Source organism: Bos mutus, chromosome 11 (assembly GCF_027580195.1).
Source record: "Bos mutus isolate GX-2022 chromosome 11, NWIPB_WYAK_1.1, whole genome shotgun sequence".
NCBI lineage: Eukaryota > Metazoa > Chordata > Mammalia > Artiodactyla > Bovidae > Bos > Bos mutus.
The window spans coordinates 19,605,444-19,627,358 of record NC_091627.1 but is presented as its reverse complement, the minus strand read 5'-3'; the positions used below and the strand labels follow the sequence as shown (position 1 = coordinate 19,627,358).

General features: G+C 51.6%; 1 protein-coding gene across 4 annotated transcripts in view; it reads right to left on the bottom strand.

The window, feature by feature from the left end:
* Positions 1-21,915, bottom strand: part of HPCAL1 (hippocalcin like 1) — a 117,024-nt gene that overhangs the window by 14,552 nt on the left and 80,557 nt on the right. For all 4 annotated transcript variants that reach the window (XM_070379098.1, XM_005911305.2, XM_070379097.1 and 1 more), the window contains one exon: positions 15,653-15,739. The gene's annotated coding sequence lies outside the window, so the exon portion shown is untranslated. The remainder of the gene's footprint in view (positions 1-15,652; positions 15,740-21,915) is intronic.

Genomic DNA, 21,915 nt, shown 5'->3' with positions numbered 1-21,915 from the left:
GATGGTGATTGCAGCCATCAAATTAAAAGACGTTTGCTCCTTGGAACAAAATTATGACCAACCTAGATAGCATATTAAAAAGCTTTGTCAACAAAGGTCCATCTAGTCAAGGCTATGGTTTTTCCAGTAGTCATGTATGGATGTGAGAGTTGGACTATAAAGAAAGCTGAGTGCTGAAGAATGGATACTTTTGAACTGTGGTGTTGGAGAAGACTCTTGAGAGTCCCTTGAACTGCAAGGAGATCCAACCAGTACATTCTAAAGGAAATCAGTCCTGAATATTCATTGGAAGGACTGGTGCTGAAGCTGAAACTCCAATACTTTGGCCACCTGATGCAAAGAGCTGACTCCTTTGACAAGACCCTGATGCTGGGAAAGATTGAAGGCGGGAGGAGAAGGGGACGACAGAGGATGAGATGGTTGGATGGCATCACCGACTCAATGGACATGAGTAAACTCCAGGAGTTGGTGATGGACAGGGAGGCTTGGCGTGCTGCAGCCCATGAGGTTGCAAAGAGTTGGACACAACTGAGCGACTGGACTGAAGTGAACCGCCATAGCAAGTTCAAGGCAATTACAAGGATGTCAAAGTCCCCCTGGGGTGCCAGGTAAAAATCCAGGGTTGGGGGGATTTATGGTTGTAGAAATCCCCTAAGAGCACAAGCTGAACTTAGATGAAAAGAGTGGAGATGACTGGCCGCATAACAGTGTGAACGCACTGAACACAACTGAACCGCACACTTAGAGATGGCTAAGATGGTCACGTCTATGTTGTGCCTGTGTTTTACCACAAGTTTCAAAAGGGCAGGGTGTATTTCAGGGAGGGTCGGGCGGTGGAGGGACCACCCTGGGCCCCTTTGGGGTCTGATCGTCTAGGATCCCTGCGTCTGGAGGTCCCTGGTCGAAGAACCCTGTGTCCCTCTCTGAGATGGGGAAGCCTCTCACCATATGGGTGAACGCTCCCCTCCTCCCAAGAAAGGCAATGGAGTCGGAGAAGGCACTGCAGCATTCCCTGGAAGAATCTGGAAACTCGTTGTCTACGAGCCCTGTGAGCCTCATCACACCCTGCACCCAACAAACAGGGAGCAAACGTAACTGTGCAAATGCTCGTGCCCACGTGTCCACTAGCCGGCGCCCAGGAGTGCAGGCCACCCTCGCCCTCTGCGTGTCCTCAGGGCCTAGGGTCAGGCCGGGTACACGGGGTGTGCCCAGAATATTCCAGTCCCCTTGGTCCTCCAACTGGCTGGGGACGCAGGGCCTGTTCTCATGGCTCCTTGTGGCATACAGATGGGGCATAATAAGTGACACAAAGAGGTGCTGGGGTGAGGGGGGAGCAAGAGGAAGTCCAGCCTCTGAAGAGGAATCCTTTATTCCCACACAGGGCCGAGGCAGTCTGCTAGGAAGATGGCAGGTGGAAGCCACTCTGAATGACAAGGAGACTTAAGAAGCCACCGGAGGCTTGACCCCAAAGGTCAGCTCTAGGGCACGTGGCAGATTCCAGGCACTGTGGGTAGGGGTCATGCTCAACTGGGCTGGGAGGAGGCAAGGCCATCTCCATCATCTGCATCTTAGAGACAAAGAACTGAGGCTTCTGGGGAGCAGAAGCTTGTCTGGGGGCAGGTGGGGCTGGGAACTCCCCAGGCCACTTTCAGCACCAGAGTCCATGGGCAGAGATGGAGGCCACCAAGGTGCTCCTAGCTGGTGACCACTTCCTCTGCACAACCTCCCCCCCCAACATTAACCTTCTCACCAGTATTGCAAGACAACCTTCCCCCTGGGACTCTCACTGTGAAGCCATGAAGGGGCCCACGAATGTCAAATAAAGCTCCACCAGCCCTCCCAGTCGGGCTTTAATGGTGGCTCAAATGATAAAGAATCTTCCTGCAATGCAGGAGACCCAGGTTCAGTCCCTGGGTCAGGAAGATCCCCTGGAGAAGGGAATGGCTACCCACTCCCATACTCTTGGCCTGGAGAATTCCATGGACAGAGGAGCCTGGTGGGCTACAATCTATGCGGTCCCAAAGAGTCAGAGACAACTAAGTGACTAACACACACACAGCACTCTCAGCCCCCCTTGCATGGGCCTGTGCGTGCTGCCCAAAGGCTCAGATGAAATATCTAAGAAGAACCTTATTCCAGTTCTCTCTCCTGGAGGCTCTCGGCCTGAAGCAGGCAGCCTCAAGGGAACAGAGACAGTGGAACGCTGCACCCCAGTGACCCGTCCATTACAAATTAAGCCAATGAACCAACTTATTGACAATCGCCTGGCTGGAAAAGATGGCTGACAAAAAGCAAGGCTTTCTGCAATGACAAAGCCAACACTCCCACTTCCCAGCAGAAATGGCCCCCTGGCCCTATTGTCAGGCAAACACCCCAGGCTTCATTTACCAGAAAATCTTAACTTTCATCTCCAGTGAAAGATGGGGTTCAGAACAGACGTGCCGGGGGAGGGCAATTGATTCAAGCTCTTACTGGGCTTCAAGAGCGTCATGACCAAGCAGGGCTTGCATTAGACAAGCAACAGCATTCTGAGAGCCTCAAAGATGACATTTTATTCACAGTAATGGAAAAATGAGGGAGGGAGTTAGTGTAGCCCTAAAAGCCATCTCTCTGGTTCTCAGTTACTCTGTTATTGTTCTTAATGTGCTAAATTGGAACAGAAAAAAAAAAGTAAACACGTAGCTGGGGAGCCCTATGAAAATATTTAACCCAAAGTCAGTATTGCCTGCAAATTAAAGCCTTTTTTTTTTAATGGCGTAGCTGTATCTGCCGACCAGAGAGTCTCCTGGAACTGAGGGCTTGAATGTCCCATTAATCACAGCTCAATGCCGGCTGCCAGCGTGGGTAGACATTTCATGCCATTGCTCCAAAACGCTTTCATCAACCCAGATCTCCAAAGCTTGCTAGGCCAAGCAGACTCAGAAACACTTGGAGGGAATATGATGGGAGAGGTGGGAAGAACCAACTCCTGATAAAAGGCCAAAGCTGGGGAGGAGGCTGGAGGGGCGAGGCCGTGAATTTGCACTTCAAGGGACAGGAGGGCCCAGATGAGACTGGCTTGTTCTGTCTGGGGCAGAAAAGGACACAGTGGGCTGGAAGCGGGCAGAAGAAAACAGGCAGTCTGTGTCATTTCTCTTGCAGCACCAGCCCTGGGTCTTTCTGGTGACTCGTGGACAAACACTCCTCCTGGGCTGAGCCCCTGTCCTAGGGAGAAAAGAGGCTGACGGCATTTGCGTCCTTCTTTCCTCCAAGTAAGCAGGTGGGGAAGCAAGCCTCCTGCTGCCTTAGCTTCTAGTGCGGCTGCTCTGAGGGGCCAGTCCTGTTCCAAGGCCTGTGTCAGCTGCCAGGACCCGGTGCGCCGGCAGCGCTGGCTGCAGCGAGGTTGGGTGGACGCTAGAGGGTGCAGTCGGGCAGGCTCCCCAAGAGACCCCGCCTCCCAGCTTCCTGACCCCGCCCCTGCCACGCCCCCTTCACCTGGCCGGCGCTTCAGTTTTTCCACCTGTAAGCTGTGATTCATGGGAAATAGATGGGGAAACAGTGGAAACAGTGTCAGACTTTATTTTCTTGGGCTCCAAAATCACTGCAGATGGTGACTGCAGCCATGAAATTAAAAGACGCTTACTCCTTGGAAGGAAAGTTATGACCAACCTAGATAGCATATTCAAAAGCAGAGACATTACTTTGCCAACAAAGGTCCGTCTAGTCAAGGCTATGGTTTTTCCTGTGGTCATGTATGGATGTGAGAGTTGGACTGTGAAGAAGGCTGAGCGCCGAAGAATTGATGCTTTTGAACTGTGGTGTTGGAGCAGACTCTTGAGAGTCCCTTGGACTGCAAGGAGATCCAACCAGTCCATTCTGAAGGAGATCAGCCCTAGGATTTCTTTGGAAGAAATGATGCTAAAGCTGAAACTCCAGTACTTTGGCCACCTCATGCGAAGAGTTGACTCATTGGAAAAGACTCTGATGCTGGGAGGGATTGGGGGCAGGAGGAGAAGGGGACGACAGAGGATGAGATGGCTGGATGGCATCACCGACTCGATGGACCTGAGTCTGAGTGAACTCCGGGAGTTGGTGATGGACAGGGAGACCTGGCATGCTGAGATTCATGGGTCGCAAAGAGTCGGACACGACTGAGCGACTGAACTGAACTGAACTGAAGCTGTGATTTGTGCAATACAGGAACCCTTAGTCACATGGGGTTATTGAGCACTTAAAATGTGTGCGGTCTGAATTCATATATGTTCTCTAGGAGTAAAATTTACACTGGATTTTGACAACTTAATATGGGAAAAAGTATTTCATTAATAATTTTTCTCTCCTAATTGCAAGTGAAATGATAAATGATACCACTTGAGATACAGTGGGTTAAGTTAATTATGCTGGTAACATTAATCTCATTTGTTTAACTTTTTAAAGGTGGATACCAGAAAAGGTAAAATTATATGTGTAGGTGGCTGTGTTTTATTTCTAGTGACTGCTCAGCACTGGGTACATCCTAGGGGCCTGGTTTAGGGGGCCACCAAGTTCATTAGCACCTCGACTGCAGGCCCACTGCTAACTGCGACCAGCTGGGAGAGGTGGCCTGTGTTTATTTCACTCCTTGGTGCCCATGAGTGTAACACAGTGGTGTTTTGCATGTCATAATTACAGGTGAGACCCACGAGTTTCTATTTTCAGCAGCTTCAAGAATTTTGCCGGAGACCAGCTGCAATGAAGACCTAGGTCTAGTCCCCGCTACGGGTAAGGATGGGAGGAGGGGCTGAAGAGACAGGGCATTCCTCCTCCTCTTCTGAGGGAGAACACGAAGCCCAGGTGAGAGCTGGGGGACGAGGGGGTCAGTAACACCTCTGGAGCCAGCGGTTCCCGGGTGCACCTAAATCTAAATTCAGACCACAGGCCTTGGGGAGCCCATTTCCAGAGGCTTCCTGAAAGCCTATTGCATCAGAGCTTCACCAGCTGGTTGGACTCCAAGCAGTGACTTGGTTGAGAAATCCAACTGAGTGTCCTCCTGACTCCTGGACCTGCCCCAGCAGCTTAAAATCCCAAGAGCTCCCAAAGCTTTAAAAAATATATAAAAGAGGGACTTCCCTGGTGGTCCCATGGCTAAAACTCCATGCTCCCAATGCAGAGGGCCCAGGTTTGACCTCTGGTCAGGGAACTAAATCCTACATGCTGCAACAAAGTTGGAAGATCCTGTATGCTGCAACTAGGAGCCAGCGCAGCCAAATAAATGAATAATAAGTATTTTTTTTAATATATAAAAGAAAGCAGGGAAGGAGGAGGGAAAAAAGAGAAGGGAAAGAAGGAAGGAAAGAGGCAGGCTGGCCAAGCAAGGCAGAGAAATCTCCCTATCTGAGCCACTCTCCCCTTCCACTTTCCTGAAGTTGACATGCCCTCCGTGAGGCTGGGGGAAAGAAGAGGTGGAGAAAAGGAAAGGAGACTCCCCAGGAGGATGTTCTTCCCCTTGAAGAACCACTCACTCAACAGGAAGAGGAGCCGTGTAGCTTTCCCTGAACACCTTGTGCCTCTGAAGTCACCGTTCATCCATGTGGCTGCTCGCCTCAGCTGCCAGCAAACTCCTATTCATCCACCAAAGCCCAACTCAAATGCCACCTACTCATGGAAGCATTTTCCAACCCTGCTACAGTTGTTCCTCCTTTTGTATTCTAGTAGCATTTTTAAACCTATTTCTCTTGTGACCTCAACTTTTAGTACATCATTTACTTATGTTTTTCCCTCATTAGACTGTGAGTTCCTTGAGCAAAGAGTATATACCTCACTTATGCCAGTAGGAGAGCATGCTAGCATGTTCTAGCCCCAAGGTCTTTGATTCTGCAGTTCCCCAAGGACAGGGAGCCAAGTCCACGGGGTCACAGAGTCAGACATGTCTGAGCATTTCTGAACCACCACCACCACCACCTGGGCTGCCCCTCCTTCCCGTCAGTATCTGCAAGGCACACTTTCTCAGTGTTCACGTCTTTGCTCAAGTCTTCTTGGGGGAACCTCCTCCAGGGAGACCATCTTGAGTAGCATCTGCCCTCACCCTGGCCCCTTTCCGTGGCCATTCCCACTACTTGGTACTGTATTGATACATGGTTGACTCCCTGCTTTTGTTCACTGCTACATCTCCACAGTTCCCAGAACAGGGCACACAACCAGGGCTCAGTCAAAATATCTGAAATAATGCTTGTGTGACCAAGGGCTTAGCACAGTGCCCAAATGAATGAACAGATGAATAAGTGAACGGGTTTCCTCTAGGACCCTGTTGCCTAACAGTTTCTGACTCTGTACCTGGGCTTCCCAGGGGGTGCTAGTGGTAAAGAACCCGCCTGCCAATGCAGGAGACGTAAGAGCCTCGGGTTCAATCCCTGCGTTGGGAAGATCCTCTGGAGGAGGGCATGGCAACCCACTGCAGTATTCTTGCCTGGAGAATCCCATGGACAGAGGAGCCTGGTGAGCTACAGACCATAGTGTCACAAAGAGTCAGACACAAAAACATCAGGAATATGGATGACTTCAAGCTCCAAGAAGGGACATTCTGGAATTCAGACGTGGTGTCTGGAAAGTTCCATCTACCAGCACAGGACCAGCTGCAGCAGAAGAGGGGGCCTGGAGGTGTCAAACTCACAGTCCACTCACTGGGCTGGGGCCATCTCCTCCCTCCCCCGTGAACACACCCCAGCTATGTGGTCCTATGCCTGGTGTGCCTCACCCCAGAGCCAAGGTCACGGCTACTTGAATCTTCAGGGGATGAGTGCTTTGAGCTGCTTCCCCAGGGAAGGAAGGCAGGTTGGTGGATCAGACATAAATGAGCCTCTGCGGGAAGAACACGACAGGGAGAGGAAGAGGAAATGGCCCGGAGGGTGAGCCTCCCTCCACGGAATCGTTGACGCACAGGAAAAGGGCTTGAGGTAGGACCAAAACCAAGACACCGTGATTTTCCTTAAGGCCGTTGTCCCTGCTACGCATCCGGCCAGAGGTGAGGCCCACGTGTCTGCAGAGGGAGCTGGAGGCCGGGCCAGGGGCACAGCCAGCAGCCTGGTGAGGGGCAAGCCTGAGCGAGCCTGCTGGGGGTTAAAGTGCAGAGTCCCCAGAGCCCGGGGCTTCCTCTGCCCCAGCTGAAGCCTCGTTTGAAGGCAACTGTGAGGCTTAGCGGGGGCACATCCCTGAACGCCAGCCTGGTGTGAGGAGGAAATCTGTTCCCTTTGGCCCACAAACGTTCCTGAGGCCCCTTCTGTGTCAGGCGTGGAAACGCCAGGATGAATGAGACACAGGGCCCCTCTACAGGTGCCCCCTGTGCCCTCGAGCACACCCATGACAAGAGTAAGGTATCGAGTGAGGCTTGCTTACAAGGGACCCGGAGTGCTCCGGGTGGGCGGACAAAGGGAATGGGGTTTGCCAGGGCGAGGGGACCGGGAGAGAACCCACCCCATGCCACTGATACCCAGACGGGAGTGGTGAGCCTGACTACAGAGTGCCAGGAACGCCGTGCAGACGGCAGAGGAGGCGGTCATAGGGAGCAACAGAAGGGGGGCTGGAAGGGGGTGCTGGTAATGCCCCCCCACCCTCCCCAGCAAATGCCCATGCCCCCTGAAAACGCTCAGAATGAATCTAGCCTGGGACGCAGGGCTCTGCCCCTGTTCAATCCAACAACAAAAGCTCTGAGTTTGAATCAAACAACGTTATGAATCACAGGGCATCTCCTTCTTGGGGACCCAGAGCCGGCTGCAAACTAACGCTCTTTTGAAGGAAACCTAAGAGCCCACAGCAGACTGGACGCTGCTGGCTGGAGGCAGGAGCTGGTCTGAGACTTCAGAAGCCCCCATACCAGCCCCTTGATAGATCTGCTCCCTCTTCGGTCAGCCCTGGGGGACAGAGTTCATGGTAGACGGGGGGCGCCCTCATCCTAGTTGGCTTATTACGCACGGAGGTTTGGGCCACCAGCGCTCGCACATTGTGGAGTAAATTCCTCCAGCTGCCTGGGCCTGGCCGGCTGTGCAGTGACTCATGTAAACCAAGCCCGCGCGGGAAAGACCTGCAGGCAGGCGGCAGAGTGAGTCTGCGATTCTACTCCAGTTCTCCGAGCCGGACGTGAGCTGCAGTCCTCCCGCAAGGCAACGTCCTCCTGTGGGAGAGGAAGCAAGCATCCTGGCCAGGGGGCCCACACACCGCAGCCTTGATGACTGGCAGCTCTCAGGGAACGCGCTGGACTGGGTCCTGGAATCAGGCAGTCCCCTGTCTCAAGGCTCGAGACAAAGCCTCTGTTTGCTCCTCTGTTAAATGGGACCACTGTCAGTCTCGGGGAGCTGAGTCAGGATGGGGATTGTGTACAGGAGGGACCCCCCCCTCACTGGGCCATAAATGTCCAGCCTGAGTCTCTTCCCAGGACCCTCTCTCTAGTCTTCTGGTCTTGGCTGTCTCTTAGCATCTCTGGGCCTCAGTTTCCTTGGCTGTAAATGGGAAGAACAGTCCCAGCCTGTTGATTTCACAGCATGGTGGTGAGGATAAAGGGAACTGAAGGCCAAGAAAGGGCTCTGACAAATATGAAGCATCAGACAAATATATGGAAATTCTATTGCACCTTTTATGATAAAAGAAATGTGCAAAGTGCTTGATGAGCTTAATCACAGTATCGGACGGAGCCAGGCTCGGAGGCGGGTCCACACTTTTCAGCAGACCCTCTACCTTGCATGCTCAGTGCACACGAGGGTGGGCAGAGGGGCTGGGATCCTAGGGGCTCAATACATGCAGCGGGGGGCAGGGCCAGTGAAATTCCAACTCCTGTTCTTCAAGAAGAAAATGAGGGAAGAAGACAGGAGAACCCAGCCCTGCAACAGCGCAGACCCTTGGCTCACACTGCCAGGGCAAACTGGGCTCTAGTCAAAGCCCCCCAGGATCAGCACAATGGAGCACACGCACTAAGTCACTTCAGTCATGTCTGACTCTGTGACCCCAGGGACTGTAGCTCCCCAGGCTCCTCTGTCCATGGGATTCTCCAGGCCAGAATACTGGAGTGGGTGGCCATGCCCTCCTCCAGGGGACCCTCCTGACCCAGGGATCGAACTCGCTTCTCTCATGTCTCCTGCATTAGCACGTGGGTTCTCTACCGCTAGCGCCACCTGGGAAGCCCCAGCACAACAGCGGACGCCACAAAGGCCCATCCCCAGGAGAGAGGCGCCTGTCCAACTGCAGAGTGTCTCCTGTGGCTTCTAGCTGGTTCAGGTCCACGGGCTTGAGGATCCTGTGGACACTCAGGACAGGCTCCTGAAGGACAGGGAGCTTCCCAGGAACTGAAGACCAGCCCAGAGCAACCCCAGTGTTTCCGGGGGCTGGCCGCTCAGATCTGTGTGGACAGGGTGGGCCTGGGACACACTTGTGCACACACACACCCTACTGCACACACCACACATGTCATACACACCCCCACACACAATACCACCCTACACCACACACAAAACACACACACCCTACTGCACACACCACACATGTCACACACACCCCCCACACACAATACCACCCTACACCATACACAAAACACACACACCCCACTGCACACACCACACACGTCACACACACCCCCACACACAATACCACCCTACACTATACCCATACACCACTCACGCACACACACACACACCCTACTGGACACGCCACACACGTCACACACACCTCCCACATGTCACACACACACCCCACATAATACCATCCTACACCATACCCATACACCACTCACGCACACACATACACCCTACTGCACACACCACACACGTCACACACACCTCCCACACTATACCAGCCCACACCATACATAGACACCACACACACACACCCTACTGCAAACACAATACACGTCACACACACACCCCACATGTCACACACACACCTCACATGATACCACTCGACACCATACATATACACCACACACACACACATTTCCTACTGGACACAGCACACATGTCACACACACACCCCCCCACAACACCCCCCAACACCACACACATACACACACACCATACTGCACACACCACACACATCACACAGACATCCCCCACACACCATACACATACACCACACAGACACACACACACTGTATTGCCCACCCCACACACATTTCACACACAACCCCCCCACACCATACACACACAGACACACACACGTACACCACGCACAGACACACACTCACACTCGGCACGGCCCTTTCCTCCACACTGCTGCGGCCCCACCACACGCTGCCTGGAAGCCTCAGTCAGTTCTCTGGCTCCAGTGGGAGAGAAACCAGGTCTGGTGGGGCGGGGGGTGGTGCTCTCGGGAGAGAAGGCCTTTCCAACACAACGGTGTATGCAACAACAAGTATTTCACCCTGGGAATTCAGTTATCTCGGAGAAACCAGTGTGGGCCACGCTTTCCATTTCTTCATTCCCGCCACAGCTACTTCATACGCGTCCTAGGCTGGCACACACTTTATGCACCAGGACCCGAAGGTGTGACTTGTGAGCCACGTGGGAGCCCAGCTCTGCTGCGGGTGGGTCCCTGCAGTAGAGGAGGGCTGGGGCGACATGGCAGAGGGCGTCAGCGTGCGGGGAGACATGAGTGTGCGGAACTGTGTGGTGTGGCTGGAGGCACGTGGCTGGGGAGGTGGGCGGGGCCTCATCTGGGCAGGGGCTGCAGGGAGCCTGGGCAGCACTGTGACTTCAGCAACTCTGGCCCAAGCTTCTGGGGAGACCACCAGCAAGCACTCCATCCCTGCTCCACAGCTGGGCCTGTTACCTCCCCAGGCACCTTCCTGGGCGATGAGCAGTCTAACAACACATCAGTACCGAGCAGCACAGGACAGTGTGGGGCAATACAGAGCAGTGGAGGGGAATGAGGAACGAACGGATCGATCAACAAATGCAGGGTGCAGGGAGGAGAGGCAGCGGGGAAAGAAGAAAAGATACCATCAACCCTGAGGAGTCGGAATTTGGACTAATGACCCGAAGGGCAGTTCACACTGGTAAGTAAAAGTGAAGTCACTCAGTCGTGTCCGACCCTGTGGACTGCAGCCCACCAGGATCCTCCGTCCATGGGATTTTCCAAGCAAGAGTACTGGAGTGGGTTGCCATTGCTTTCTCCAGGAGATCTTCCCGACCCAGGGATCGAACCCATGTCTCCAGCATTGAAGACAGACACTTTACCATCTAAGCCACTAGGGAAGGCCTTCAAATTGGTACAGTCTGAGTCAAAAAATACCTGATAAACTGCCTCTGCATTCTTTCTCGGGCAGATGGTAAAGGTGGGAACGTGGGAGAGCCCTGAGGGAGATGAAGGGTGTCAGTGAGCAGACAGGAATCAGATGTTACTATAGTATCGCTGTCCCCACCCTGCCCCCGAGGGTGCGGTCGGGATGCCTGGGCAATCTTGGGCAAGTCACGTGCCTCACAGCTTTACTTTCCTCATCTGAAAAATATGAGTTTGGACAACGTGGCCCCCGAGGCACGTTCCACCCTCAAAAACGTCCTGGAATCTACTGCCAGTGGGAGCCTGGACGGCACCAGAGACGTTCACCCACCCGGCGACTGTGTGTGTCCCTCTCCCCAGGATCCTGGTTGGCAGATGCATTCGCTTTTCTCCCCACAGGTGGGAGAAGGCTCATTTCTGCCAGGTTCCGCGCCTCAGCGATGACTCAATTCTCAATCCATGGGCCCCAAATGAACCCTTTCCAAACTGTGAATTCCTGTGCCCCAGATGAATGAGGTTTGGTCACATTCTAGGATATCTTGGGTAGAAACTGAAGCAATGTCATGATGAACATTAGACTTGAGGGGTTTTTGAGACACCCATGGCCTTCTGGGGTTTTGTGATGGTTGACACAGGGCTTCGACCTCAGGGCGAGGTCCCCCTCTGCGAGGTGCTGCCCACAGCAGAGCCCCTGGAGGCAGGGCTCCAGCCTAATGCTGCTTGGCTTCACTTACGTACGGATCAGCACATCAATCCCGTTGTGTGTGTGTGTGTGTTTTGAAACTTGGGAGAAAACTTCCAGTGAATCATCTCATCTGCTATTTGATTCATGTTTAATGTCTTTGGAGAGAAATAAAAAACAGTAAGTCATTCTCCCGAAAAGTGGCATCAGCCTGGCCAAGACGCTGGGCGCATCAACGGTGACATGCCAGCTGCTTCTTGGTGGCCCCAGGGCTACAGTCTTGAGTTGTCATCAGAGTGCATTTATAATCCAAGTAAAGACAGCTCCTAAACACTGCCCTTTGCTGTTTTTATTCTTAAATCACAGCACCAGAAGCCGAAGGTTCTGCAGGGAGAGCTGGCGCCAAAGCACAAACTCGCACAGAAAGTGTCAGTCAACACATGTTAACAGAGCACCTACTGAGTGGGGATCATGGTGAAGAGGTGCGTGCGTGATAGGTTGTGAGTTGTGTCTGACTCTTTGTGACCCTATGGACACCAGGTTCCTCTGTCCCTGGGACTGTCCAGGCAAGAATACTGGAGTGGGATGCCATGCCCTCCTCCAGGGGATCTTCCCGACCCAGGAATTGAACTCTCGTCCCCTATGTCCCCTGCATTGGCAAGCGGGTTCTTTACCACTTAGCACCAGCTGGGAAGCCCTGGTGAAGTGCTGGTGAGGTGCTGGGGATACAGAAATGTACAAGGTGCCCCCAAAGTGCTTCCACTCTAGCTGGGAAGGAAGGAAGGTGTGAATCCCTCTTTCCTTCCTTACCCTGAGTTAGTCTGTACTCTGAATCAAGCGTGGTGCTGGTGTGGTGGGGAAAGAAAGGGGAGGGAAGGAAGGCGGCATTCCAGGCTTGTAGCTCAGGTCCTTCCCGATTCTTTTCCCCAAAGACGGAGAACTGAGTTTCAGTTTCTCAGGGCGTGGCTAGCAATAATCCCACAGCCGATCGGCACATCTAAAGCACAGGGCAGCCGCGTAGCTGGTGAAAGGAAGCAAGGAAAGAGGGCGATAAAGGGCGACGAGGGCAAGGGCGCCCCTGGCAGGCAGCCCCAGATCCTCTGCAGGCTTAGCAGTTCAGTGCATCTGCGGCCTTGGCATGCTGTTCGGCGTGCCCAAGAGCCCATCTTCCTGGCCCCTTAAGGTCTCCACATTGCCCATCAGAGCCCCTCTGACCCCGATATTCTGTGACATCCGTGGAGGAGCCAGTTTCCTGGAGATCCTCTGAAGTCCTCAGAATAGCCGCCCTGTGACATGGGTGTTGCTAAGTGACCAACGTGCCCCTGGGGTCTGACCAACCCAAGGAAATTTGAGGGATCCACAGGACAGGAAATGTGAAATGCAGGCTGTCCCAGAAATCGTGGCCATGAGCCTGGGCCTGGGCCTGGGCTGGATGTGAAGGGAGAAAGATAAGTGAGGGCCCGATAGGAGAGGCGGATGATCTAGGGGGACAGTCCAGGTGGGCTCAGACCTGGCCAGGGGCCAGCAGTCAGCGAGACCCTGGGTACATCACTTTATCCTTCGTCTGCGCATTATGGAACCTCTCTCTCTGTCTCACCCCTTGGGAGCTGAGCAAAGAGAGACCGGCAGGTGCCCTTCCTTTGACCCCTGCCCTTCTCCTTCCTGAGCAGGTGTGAGCCCGGGGCCAGGCCTCCCACTCTCGGCACGCGTGCAGCCATCTCGTGCAGAACCCCACCTGGAGCAGAAGCTCAGGGATGTTGAAGACAGCGTGTCTCTGACCTGGGGCTCGCCATCCTGCAGGCAGGCCAGGACATGGTCCCCATCCCTCCACTGACTGCAGTGGATGAGAATGCCAACCTGTGTGCACCACCATGTGTGCACGTGTGTGTACATGCAAGTGAGCACGCATCTGCCCACGAGGCCTGTCATGCAGGGCCCGTTCCTGTGGTTGAGGGTTGGAGGGGACACCCACAGGAAGTGATATTGCAAAGTCATTGCTGGTCACTCTAAAAATAACCCTCAACGTACAACCTAGGAAGGATTTCCCTTTCCGGGTGCCCTGCCTCGAAGCCACCACAGTTTCCACTCTGAGGCCACATCGGGACAGCCAGGTGGACCGCATTCAGAGTCAGCCTGCGGCCTTGCTCTCCTGGCCTCTTGTCCTGCAGAAGCCCTGTCTCCATGCCCATGTTCATCCAGCATCTTTAGAGCAGTGCTTAAGTCTCTGCGAGGAACAGTTACGTGTGAAGTGAGCGAGGGGCTCCCCATGCAGGGTGGTTTCGACTGCACTGAGATGCTGCTCCTTGTTGGGCTCGTGTTGTGAGTGTCCCACTCCTCACGCATGAACTACACCCCCAGCAGCTGTCTGGCCCATCCCCTCTCCCGGCACTTGTGCATCCCCTCCCGTGACATGGATCTCTTTGCTGCCCCCGAATCCCTCAGACGTGCTACTGCCACAGGCCCTTTGCACTGGCTCTTCCTCTGATACCAAACTGCTCCCTCGCCTCCACTGCATCTAGGCTCAGGGCACTTCTCAGTGAGGCCTTCTCTAACTCCTCTGTCCAAAACTGTCACCCCAACACACATTCTTATCCCCTTTCCTACTTTATTTTTTTTCTCTGTATTTTACTGAATTCTCTCTCTCTTCCCTGAACTAGAATATGGAGTCCCTGGGGCCAGGTTTTATTCAAGTCAGTTCTCCACTGGAGGCCCAGAGCCTGGACGCTCTAGTGTGAATGATCAGTACACACTTTGTTGAGGGGATGAATGAGTGATTGCTGGCAGGTGGCTGGGACCTGCAGCTTTAGCACTCAGGTGCCTACAGCAGGTAGACGGAGATGGAAGACTTGGGGGACAGGCCCTCCTGTCCATCACCAAAGGGAGAGGGGCAGAGAGAGGGGGTCCTCCCACTTCCCATCACTTGGTCCAGGACATCCCAACCAAGGACATTCGTTGTCAGAGGTGCCATCTGCCTCCCAGAGTTTCTGATCTCTCGGGGGTTGGGGGCTAAGGGTTACTGAGTCTTTGCTGGGTGAGAAATGAAACACCCAGGGGGCCTCGGGATGGAAGGAGACACCAGGGACCACCTCCTCTGCCCTCTTTGGACCCCTCCACCTGCTCCAGCTCCTGACACCCAGCTACTAGCCTCAGGAGGACTCAACCTGGCCAGGCACTGCCCCTTGTGCCCCTGTGCCCACCCACCAGCCTCCAGCTGGGCCTCTGTACACAAGTGATATCCAGGTAGCCAGAGCCAGCTCCTGCCCCCTCCACATTCCCAGCTCCGACAGGGCTGGTGAAAGATCAGACCAATGAAAGTGGCTGTGTCTGCTTCCACATGGAGCTGTGTCTGTTTTCTTTGGAGAGAAAAGCCCAGAGACCCACTCTGAAGTCTGTCCCCTGGGTCTCTTGGCCCACACTGGCGAGTGCTTTCACTGGGTGAGCGGGGAAGGTGAGAGAAGGAAAGGCAGGGCAGCAGCAGAAACGCCCCTCCCTCAGGAAGTCCACACCCTGGTGTCCAAGCAAGAGAGGCAGGAAGGCCCCACCCACGGGATGTGGGGGCGAGACTGCGCCATCATGGGGGCGCTGGGCAGACTGTCCCCCTAAAGCCTTCCCCATTCTTTCCGCTGACTGGGTCAAGTCCCCACACGCTGGCACGTGGACAGGACCCCACAGAGAGGAGAGGCCCCTCAGAGGCCCGTCCTCACCCCATCTCACCTGCCGCCTCCCCCGCCCCCACCACACCAGAGCACTTACCCAAGGCCGAGAGGAGGTGGAGAGAAAGCAGGGGTCAGAACCTTGGAGGCCGCTTCCACGTCCTGGCCCAGGCTGCTAGACCATGCCCTGGAAGAGAGGACAGATCGGTCACATGTGGCGGGGCCACCCAGACCCAGAGCCCACTGACTTCCTCACCAGTCACTTCCGTACAATCTACACACATTTCCCCATGATCCTTCCGTAATACAAGGTTCTCTTCCTCCGTGGGGGCTGGCAGGGCTCTCCTTGCCCCTGCAGAATGAGGGCTGCATCTCTCCTGAACTGACTGTGAGCTGCACAAGGGCAGAGAGTCTGTGCCTTCATTTCTGGGCAGCCAGTGCCTGGCTCAGAGCTTGCATGCAGCAGGCGCTCAATAAATAATCCCTGTTTGAGAAATGAGTGTCCCCAAATGCATCCCATGGACATGAGTGAAATCACAGTGCACTTGTGCTCAGTCAGAATTCTACCCTCTTCAGCAATGCAGGGCTTCATATGCCCGCTACATCACTGACACTCACTGCTAGGATTCAAGACCTGGAGATGCAAACACCACGCATCTCCCCACCAGATATGCTCACTGGAGGTCACTGACGTACTTTATGTATACACATATACACCAGTATGTACCTACATGTAACACTCTTAATAGACTTTATTTTTTAGAGCAGTTTTTTCATTCGCAGCAAAGCAGAGCAGAAAGTACAGCGGTCCCACCTACCCCTTGTCCCCAGACACAGCCCTCCTCATGTTCACCATCCTCCCCCTGCAGACTGGGTACCTATGTTACAACTAGTGGACCTACACAGATACACGTCCTCGCCCCCAGGCCAGAGCTCACAGGAGCTTGTCCTTGGTGTTGTATGTTCTGTGGGTTTGAACAAACGTGTAACGTCCTGTTGTTTGGTTGCTCAGTCACATCCGACTCTTTGCGATGCCATGGACAGCAGCACGCCAGGCTCCCCTGTCCTTCACCATCTACGTTATAATATTAATATTATACGAGGCAGCTTCCCTGCCCTAAAATCCCCCTCTGCTCACCTCGTCCCCTATTTTTCTAAAGGTGAGCTCACGTCAACGGTCTCAGCTAAGTCATCTCATGACTCTGGAGCCCTGCTTGGACACTCAGGGAAATTAAAGCCTGGACAGGATCCAGGGTCCTCCACAAGGTCACCCGGGTGAAAACCAGTAAGTTGGAATCAGTGGCAGAATGTGCTAGAAGCAATGTGTCTGGTGGTCATTTTATCATCTTGACCTCCTGTCAGCCCTGGCGGGGAGGGTCCATTCTAACCCCACAGTTTACAGAGGAGCAAACAGATTTGGGGACGTGTGTCAAGGTCACATGCAGCCAAGTGGGATGCCCAAAATGTACACCCCCAAACCCACCTCTGCTCTTTCCAGATGCCCTCGTCAATTACAGGAGCTTATAGGAGGCATGGGAATGCCACAGGCAAGCACCCTCTCAGGTTAGGGGGCTTTTGCTTTTCCAGCATTGGATCGTGTGTGCCCCGGGCCTGTGGTCCTCCTGCAGATGGTGGTGGTGGGGGGTGGCACCCTCCAGCCACTCTGTACCATTAATGTCACGGGGGGCCTCCCCCAGCTGCAGGTCATCTGCACAAAGGCCCCACTATTTCTAGCCTCTGGGGGACAGACCTGCATGAACATCAAGCTCAAGGATCTGCTCGGGGACGGTGACAGCATTCCTAGTCCAGGTGGACACTGTCCTGTCTCTCCAGACACGCCCCAGCTCTCCCAGGAAGAGCTCTGTGGAGTGGGGACAGCAGAGGTGCTCCTCTGTGCTGGGAGGCCCTGTGACTGGGGTGGGCCCTATGACCCCCGCCATCCTCAGTGTCCCCAGCTGTGACACGGTGGACGGGCCGGATCCCTTGGGGAGGCTGGGCCAGCTCTGATCCCAGGTTTCCCAGCAGGAGGAGCCATCCTTCCAGAAGGCTCTGGCTCCCAGTCTGCTTGGGAACACTCCATTAACTCAAATTGCAAATTTCCTCCTGGCTCTATCGGCTAAGCCACAGGGGCTCCCCGGCCACCAGCTTTCCTGTGACAGATACAGATGACAGTCATCACTGGAGACGGAATCAAGAGGCAGAAGTCATTATGCAGAAATAATTATGTTGAGTTATGTTTGGTTGCTCCTGATTTCTGTCTCTCAATTGTCTTACAAATGGTCATGCCACTTCCTCTCTAGGAGAACAAACTGTGGATGCTTGGGTGATTCAAACAGACCTCCTGGGCCGGAACCTAGTGCTCCAAACTCCTGCCAGGCGGGGCATCAGCATCCAAGGGCTGTGACGCCCTTTCGTTTCTCCGAGCACTTGGGAGAGAGGAGAGGTAGAAGACAAAAGCCCTGGGAAGGGAGCACACTCCCTGACTCACCCACACACCCCCCCTGCATTGGACCCTCCTTCAAGGCCCGCTTCACCTGGGTCCCTTTCTTCTGGGGTCCATCCTGACCTCCCAGCCTTTTGTTCACTTTATGCCCAAGGCACCTCCCTCTCCTAGGTCTGGGGTCTCTGGTGGGGGGTGACTCAGGCCGTGACCAGCTTTGACTCATTGTGGTACTCCCAGCTCCTAGCACAGAGCAAGGCCCTGGGAGAGCAGAGAGGGCTCCGTGGCTGGGCTGCTTGGGCTCAAATCCTAGCTCTCCTATTTCCTAGTTGTGTGACCCATTATCTACCTTCTCTCTGCCTCAGTCTTCCAGGATGTAAAATGGAGATGATGATAATCCTACCTAGTTCATCAACCTCTTAAAAGATTCCGTGAGCAAATGCACACACATACAAAATACTTGCTCATAGGAAGATGCAATAAATGTCAACAATGACTAAAAGAGCACAGAGAAGCCTTGAAAACACTCTTGTAAGAATCGAAGCCAACTTGAAAGACACAGACCACTGAAACTGACTCAAGAAGAAGTATGTCTGACACACCTATAACAAGGCAAGAGACTGAATTAGTAATCAAAAAATTACTCATGAACAAAAGTCCCCACCAGGCCCAGATGGTTTCACTGCTGAGTTCTATAAACATTTAAAGAATTAATAACAATTCTTCACAAACTCTTCCAAAAAACAGAAGAGGCAGGAACACTTCCCAACTGGTTCTATGAGGCTAGTACTACCTTGATCGCAAAACCAGACAAAGTCTCCACAAGAGAAGAAAGCTACAGACCAATGTCCCTAATGGACAAGGATGAAAAGAAAAACAAACAAGCCCTCAAAAAAAAAAAAAAAAACCCAGCATAGCAAATCCAGTAACATAAAGAATAAAAAGAATTATACATCATACCAAATGGGATTTATCTCAGGAATGCAAGGATAGTTTACCATCTGAAAACAATGTAGTACATCATACAGTAAAATAAAAAGCAAAAATCACATGCTAATCTCAACAGAGGCAGAAAAAGCACTTGACAAAATCCAACATCCTTCCATGATAAAAACACTCAAACTAAGAACAGAAGGAAACTTCCTCAGTCTGACAGAGGATATTTGTGAAATACTCATAGCCAACATCACACTTAATGGTAAAAATACCAGATGCTTTTACCTTTAGATGAGGAATGAGACAAGGATGCCCACTCCTGTCACTTCAATTCAACATTATACTAGAGGTTCTAACCAGGGCAACTAGGCAAGAAAAAAATACAAGGCATCTGAATTAGAAAAGAAGTAAAACTATCTCTATTTGCAGATGACATGATCTTTTATATAGGAAATCCTAAGGAATCCACTAAAAAAAAATGTAATAGAACTAATAACATAATTTAAGCAAGATTGCTGGATACATGATCAACATACAAAAATTAAGTGTATTTCTATGTACAGGCAATTAAAAATCCAAAAATGAAATTAACACATTTCATTATGAAAACAATTCTGTAAGCAATAGCATCAAAAATTATTTAAAAATTTATAAAATAAATTTAACAAAAAAATGCAAAATGTATTCTGAACACTACAAAACATTGTTGAAAAAAATGAAAGAAGATCTAAATAAGTGGGAAAATATCCCATGTTCATAGATCAGAAGACTTCACGCTGTTAAGATGACAATACTCCCCACACTAACCTCCAGGTTCCCCTTCAGAATGCCAGCTTACTGCTTTGTATTTGGCTGATTCTAAAATTCATATGGAACTTCAAAGGACGCAGAACAGCTGAAACAGTTCTGGAAAAATAAAAGAGTAGAACTCACAGCTCTCAATTTAAAAACTTACTACAGGGGCTTCCCTGGTGGTCCAGTGATTGAGAATCCGCCTTGCAATGTAGGAGACGTGAGTTTGATTCCTGATCCAGGAAGACTCCACATGCTGTGGTGCAACAAAGCCTGCGCCTCACAACTACTGAGCCTGTGCTCTAGAGCCCAAGAGCTGCATCTGCTGAAGCCCACAAGCCCTAAGCCTGGACCTCATAACAAGAGAAGCCACCGCAGCGAGAAGCCTGAGCACCACGACTGCAGAGGAGCCCCCGCTCGCTCGAACTAGGGACAAGCGTCTGCAGCAACAAAGACCCAACTCAGCCAAAATTAAATAAATTTTTTTCTAATGAAAGAAAAGATGCTCAACATCGGGAGTTATTAGAGAAATGCAAATCAAAAGCACAATGAGATATCATTTCACACCCACTAAAATTTTTGGAAAAGAAAATGTCAGATCAATGCAAGTGTTGGTGAGGATTTGGAGAAATTGGATCCCACTGCTGTTGGTGATGTAAATGGTGCAGCCACTTTGGAAAACAATCTAGCAGTTTCTCAAATGAGTGAACATACAGTTATCATATAACCCAGAAACTCCACTCCGAGGAAGAAACCCAAGAGAAATGAAAACAAACGTCCATAAAAAAACTTGTTCATAGCAGCATTATTAAACAACTCAAACGTTCATTACTATATGAATGGATAAACAAAATGTGGTATTTTCATACAGTGTAATATCATTTAGCCATAAAAAGAAGTTCTGACATGTGCTACAATATGGATGAAACTTGAAAACATTATGCTAAGTGAAACCAGCACAAAAGGACAAATGTTGTATGATTCTCTTATAGAAAATGTCCAGAATAGGAAATCTATAGAGACAGAAAGTAGATTAACCATTTCTTAGGGCTGGGGAAAGGTGGATAGCGGAATGAGATGTGGTAGCTAAAGGTGGTAGCCAAAATTGTACCCACTTTAGTATGTGTATAACCTATATATACAAAAAAGATCTTCACGACCCGGATAATCATAATGGTGTGATCACTCACCTAGAGCCAGACATCCTGGAATGTGAAGTCAAGTGGGCCTTATGTATCACTACGAACAAAGCTAGTGGAGGTGATGGAACTCCAATTGAGTTATTTTAAATCCTCAAAGATGATGCTGTGAAAGTGCTGCACTCAATATGTCAGCAAATTTGGAAACTCAGCAGTGGCCTCAGGACTGGAAAAGGTCAGTTTTCATTCTAATTCTAAAGAAAGGCAATGCCAAAGAATACTCAAACTACTGCACAATTGCACTCATCTCTCATGCTAGTAAAGTAATGCTCAAAATTCTCCAAGCCAGGCTTCAGCAATACGTGAACCGTGAACTTCCAGATGTTCAAGCTGGTTTTAGAAAAGGCAGAGGAACCAGAGATCAAATTGCCAACATTTGCTGGATCATCAAAAAAGCAAGAGAGTTCCAGAAAAACATCTATTTCTGCTTTATTGACTATGCCAAAGCCTTTGACTGTGTGGATCACAGTAAACTGTGGAAAATACTGAGAGATGGGAATCCCAGACCACCTGACCTGCCTCTTGAGAAACCTGTATGCAGGTCAGGAAGCAACCGTTAGAAGTGGACATGGAACAACAGTCTGGTTCCAAATAGGAAAAGGAGTAGGTCAAGGCTGTATATTGTCACCCTGCTTATTTAACTTATATGCAGAGTACCTCATGAGAAATGTTGGGCTGGAGGAAGCACAAGCTGGAATCAAAATTGCCGGGAGAAATATCAATAACCTCATATATGCAGATGACACCACCCTTATGGCAGAAAGTGAAGAAGAACTAAAGAGCCTCTTGAAAGTGAAAGAGGAGAGTGAAAAAGTTGGCTTAAAGCTCAACATTCAGAAAGCTAAGATCATGGCATCTGGTTCCATCACTTCATGGCAAATAGATGGGGAAACAGTGGAAACAGTAGCTGACTTTATTTTTGGGGGCTCCAAAATCACTGCAGATGGTGATTGCAGCCACGAAATGAAAAGATGCTTACTCCTTGAAAGGAAAGTT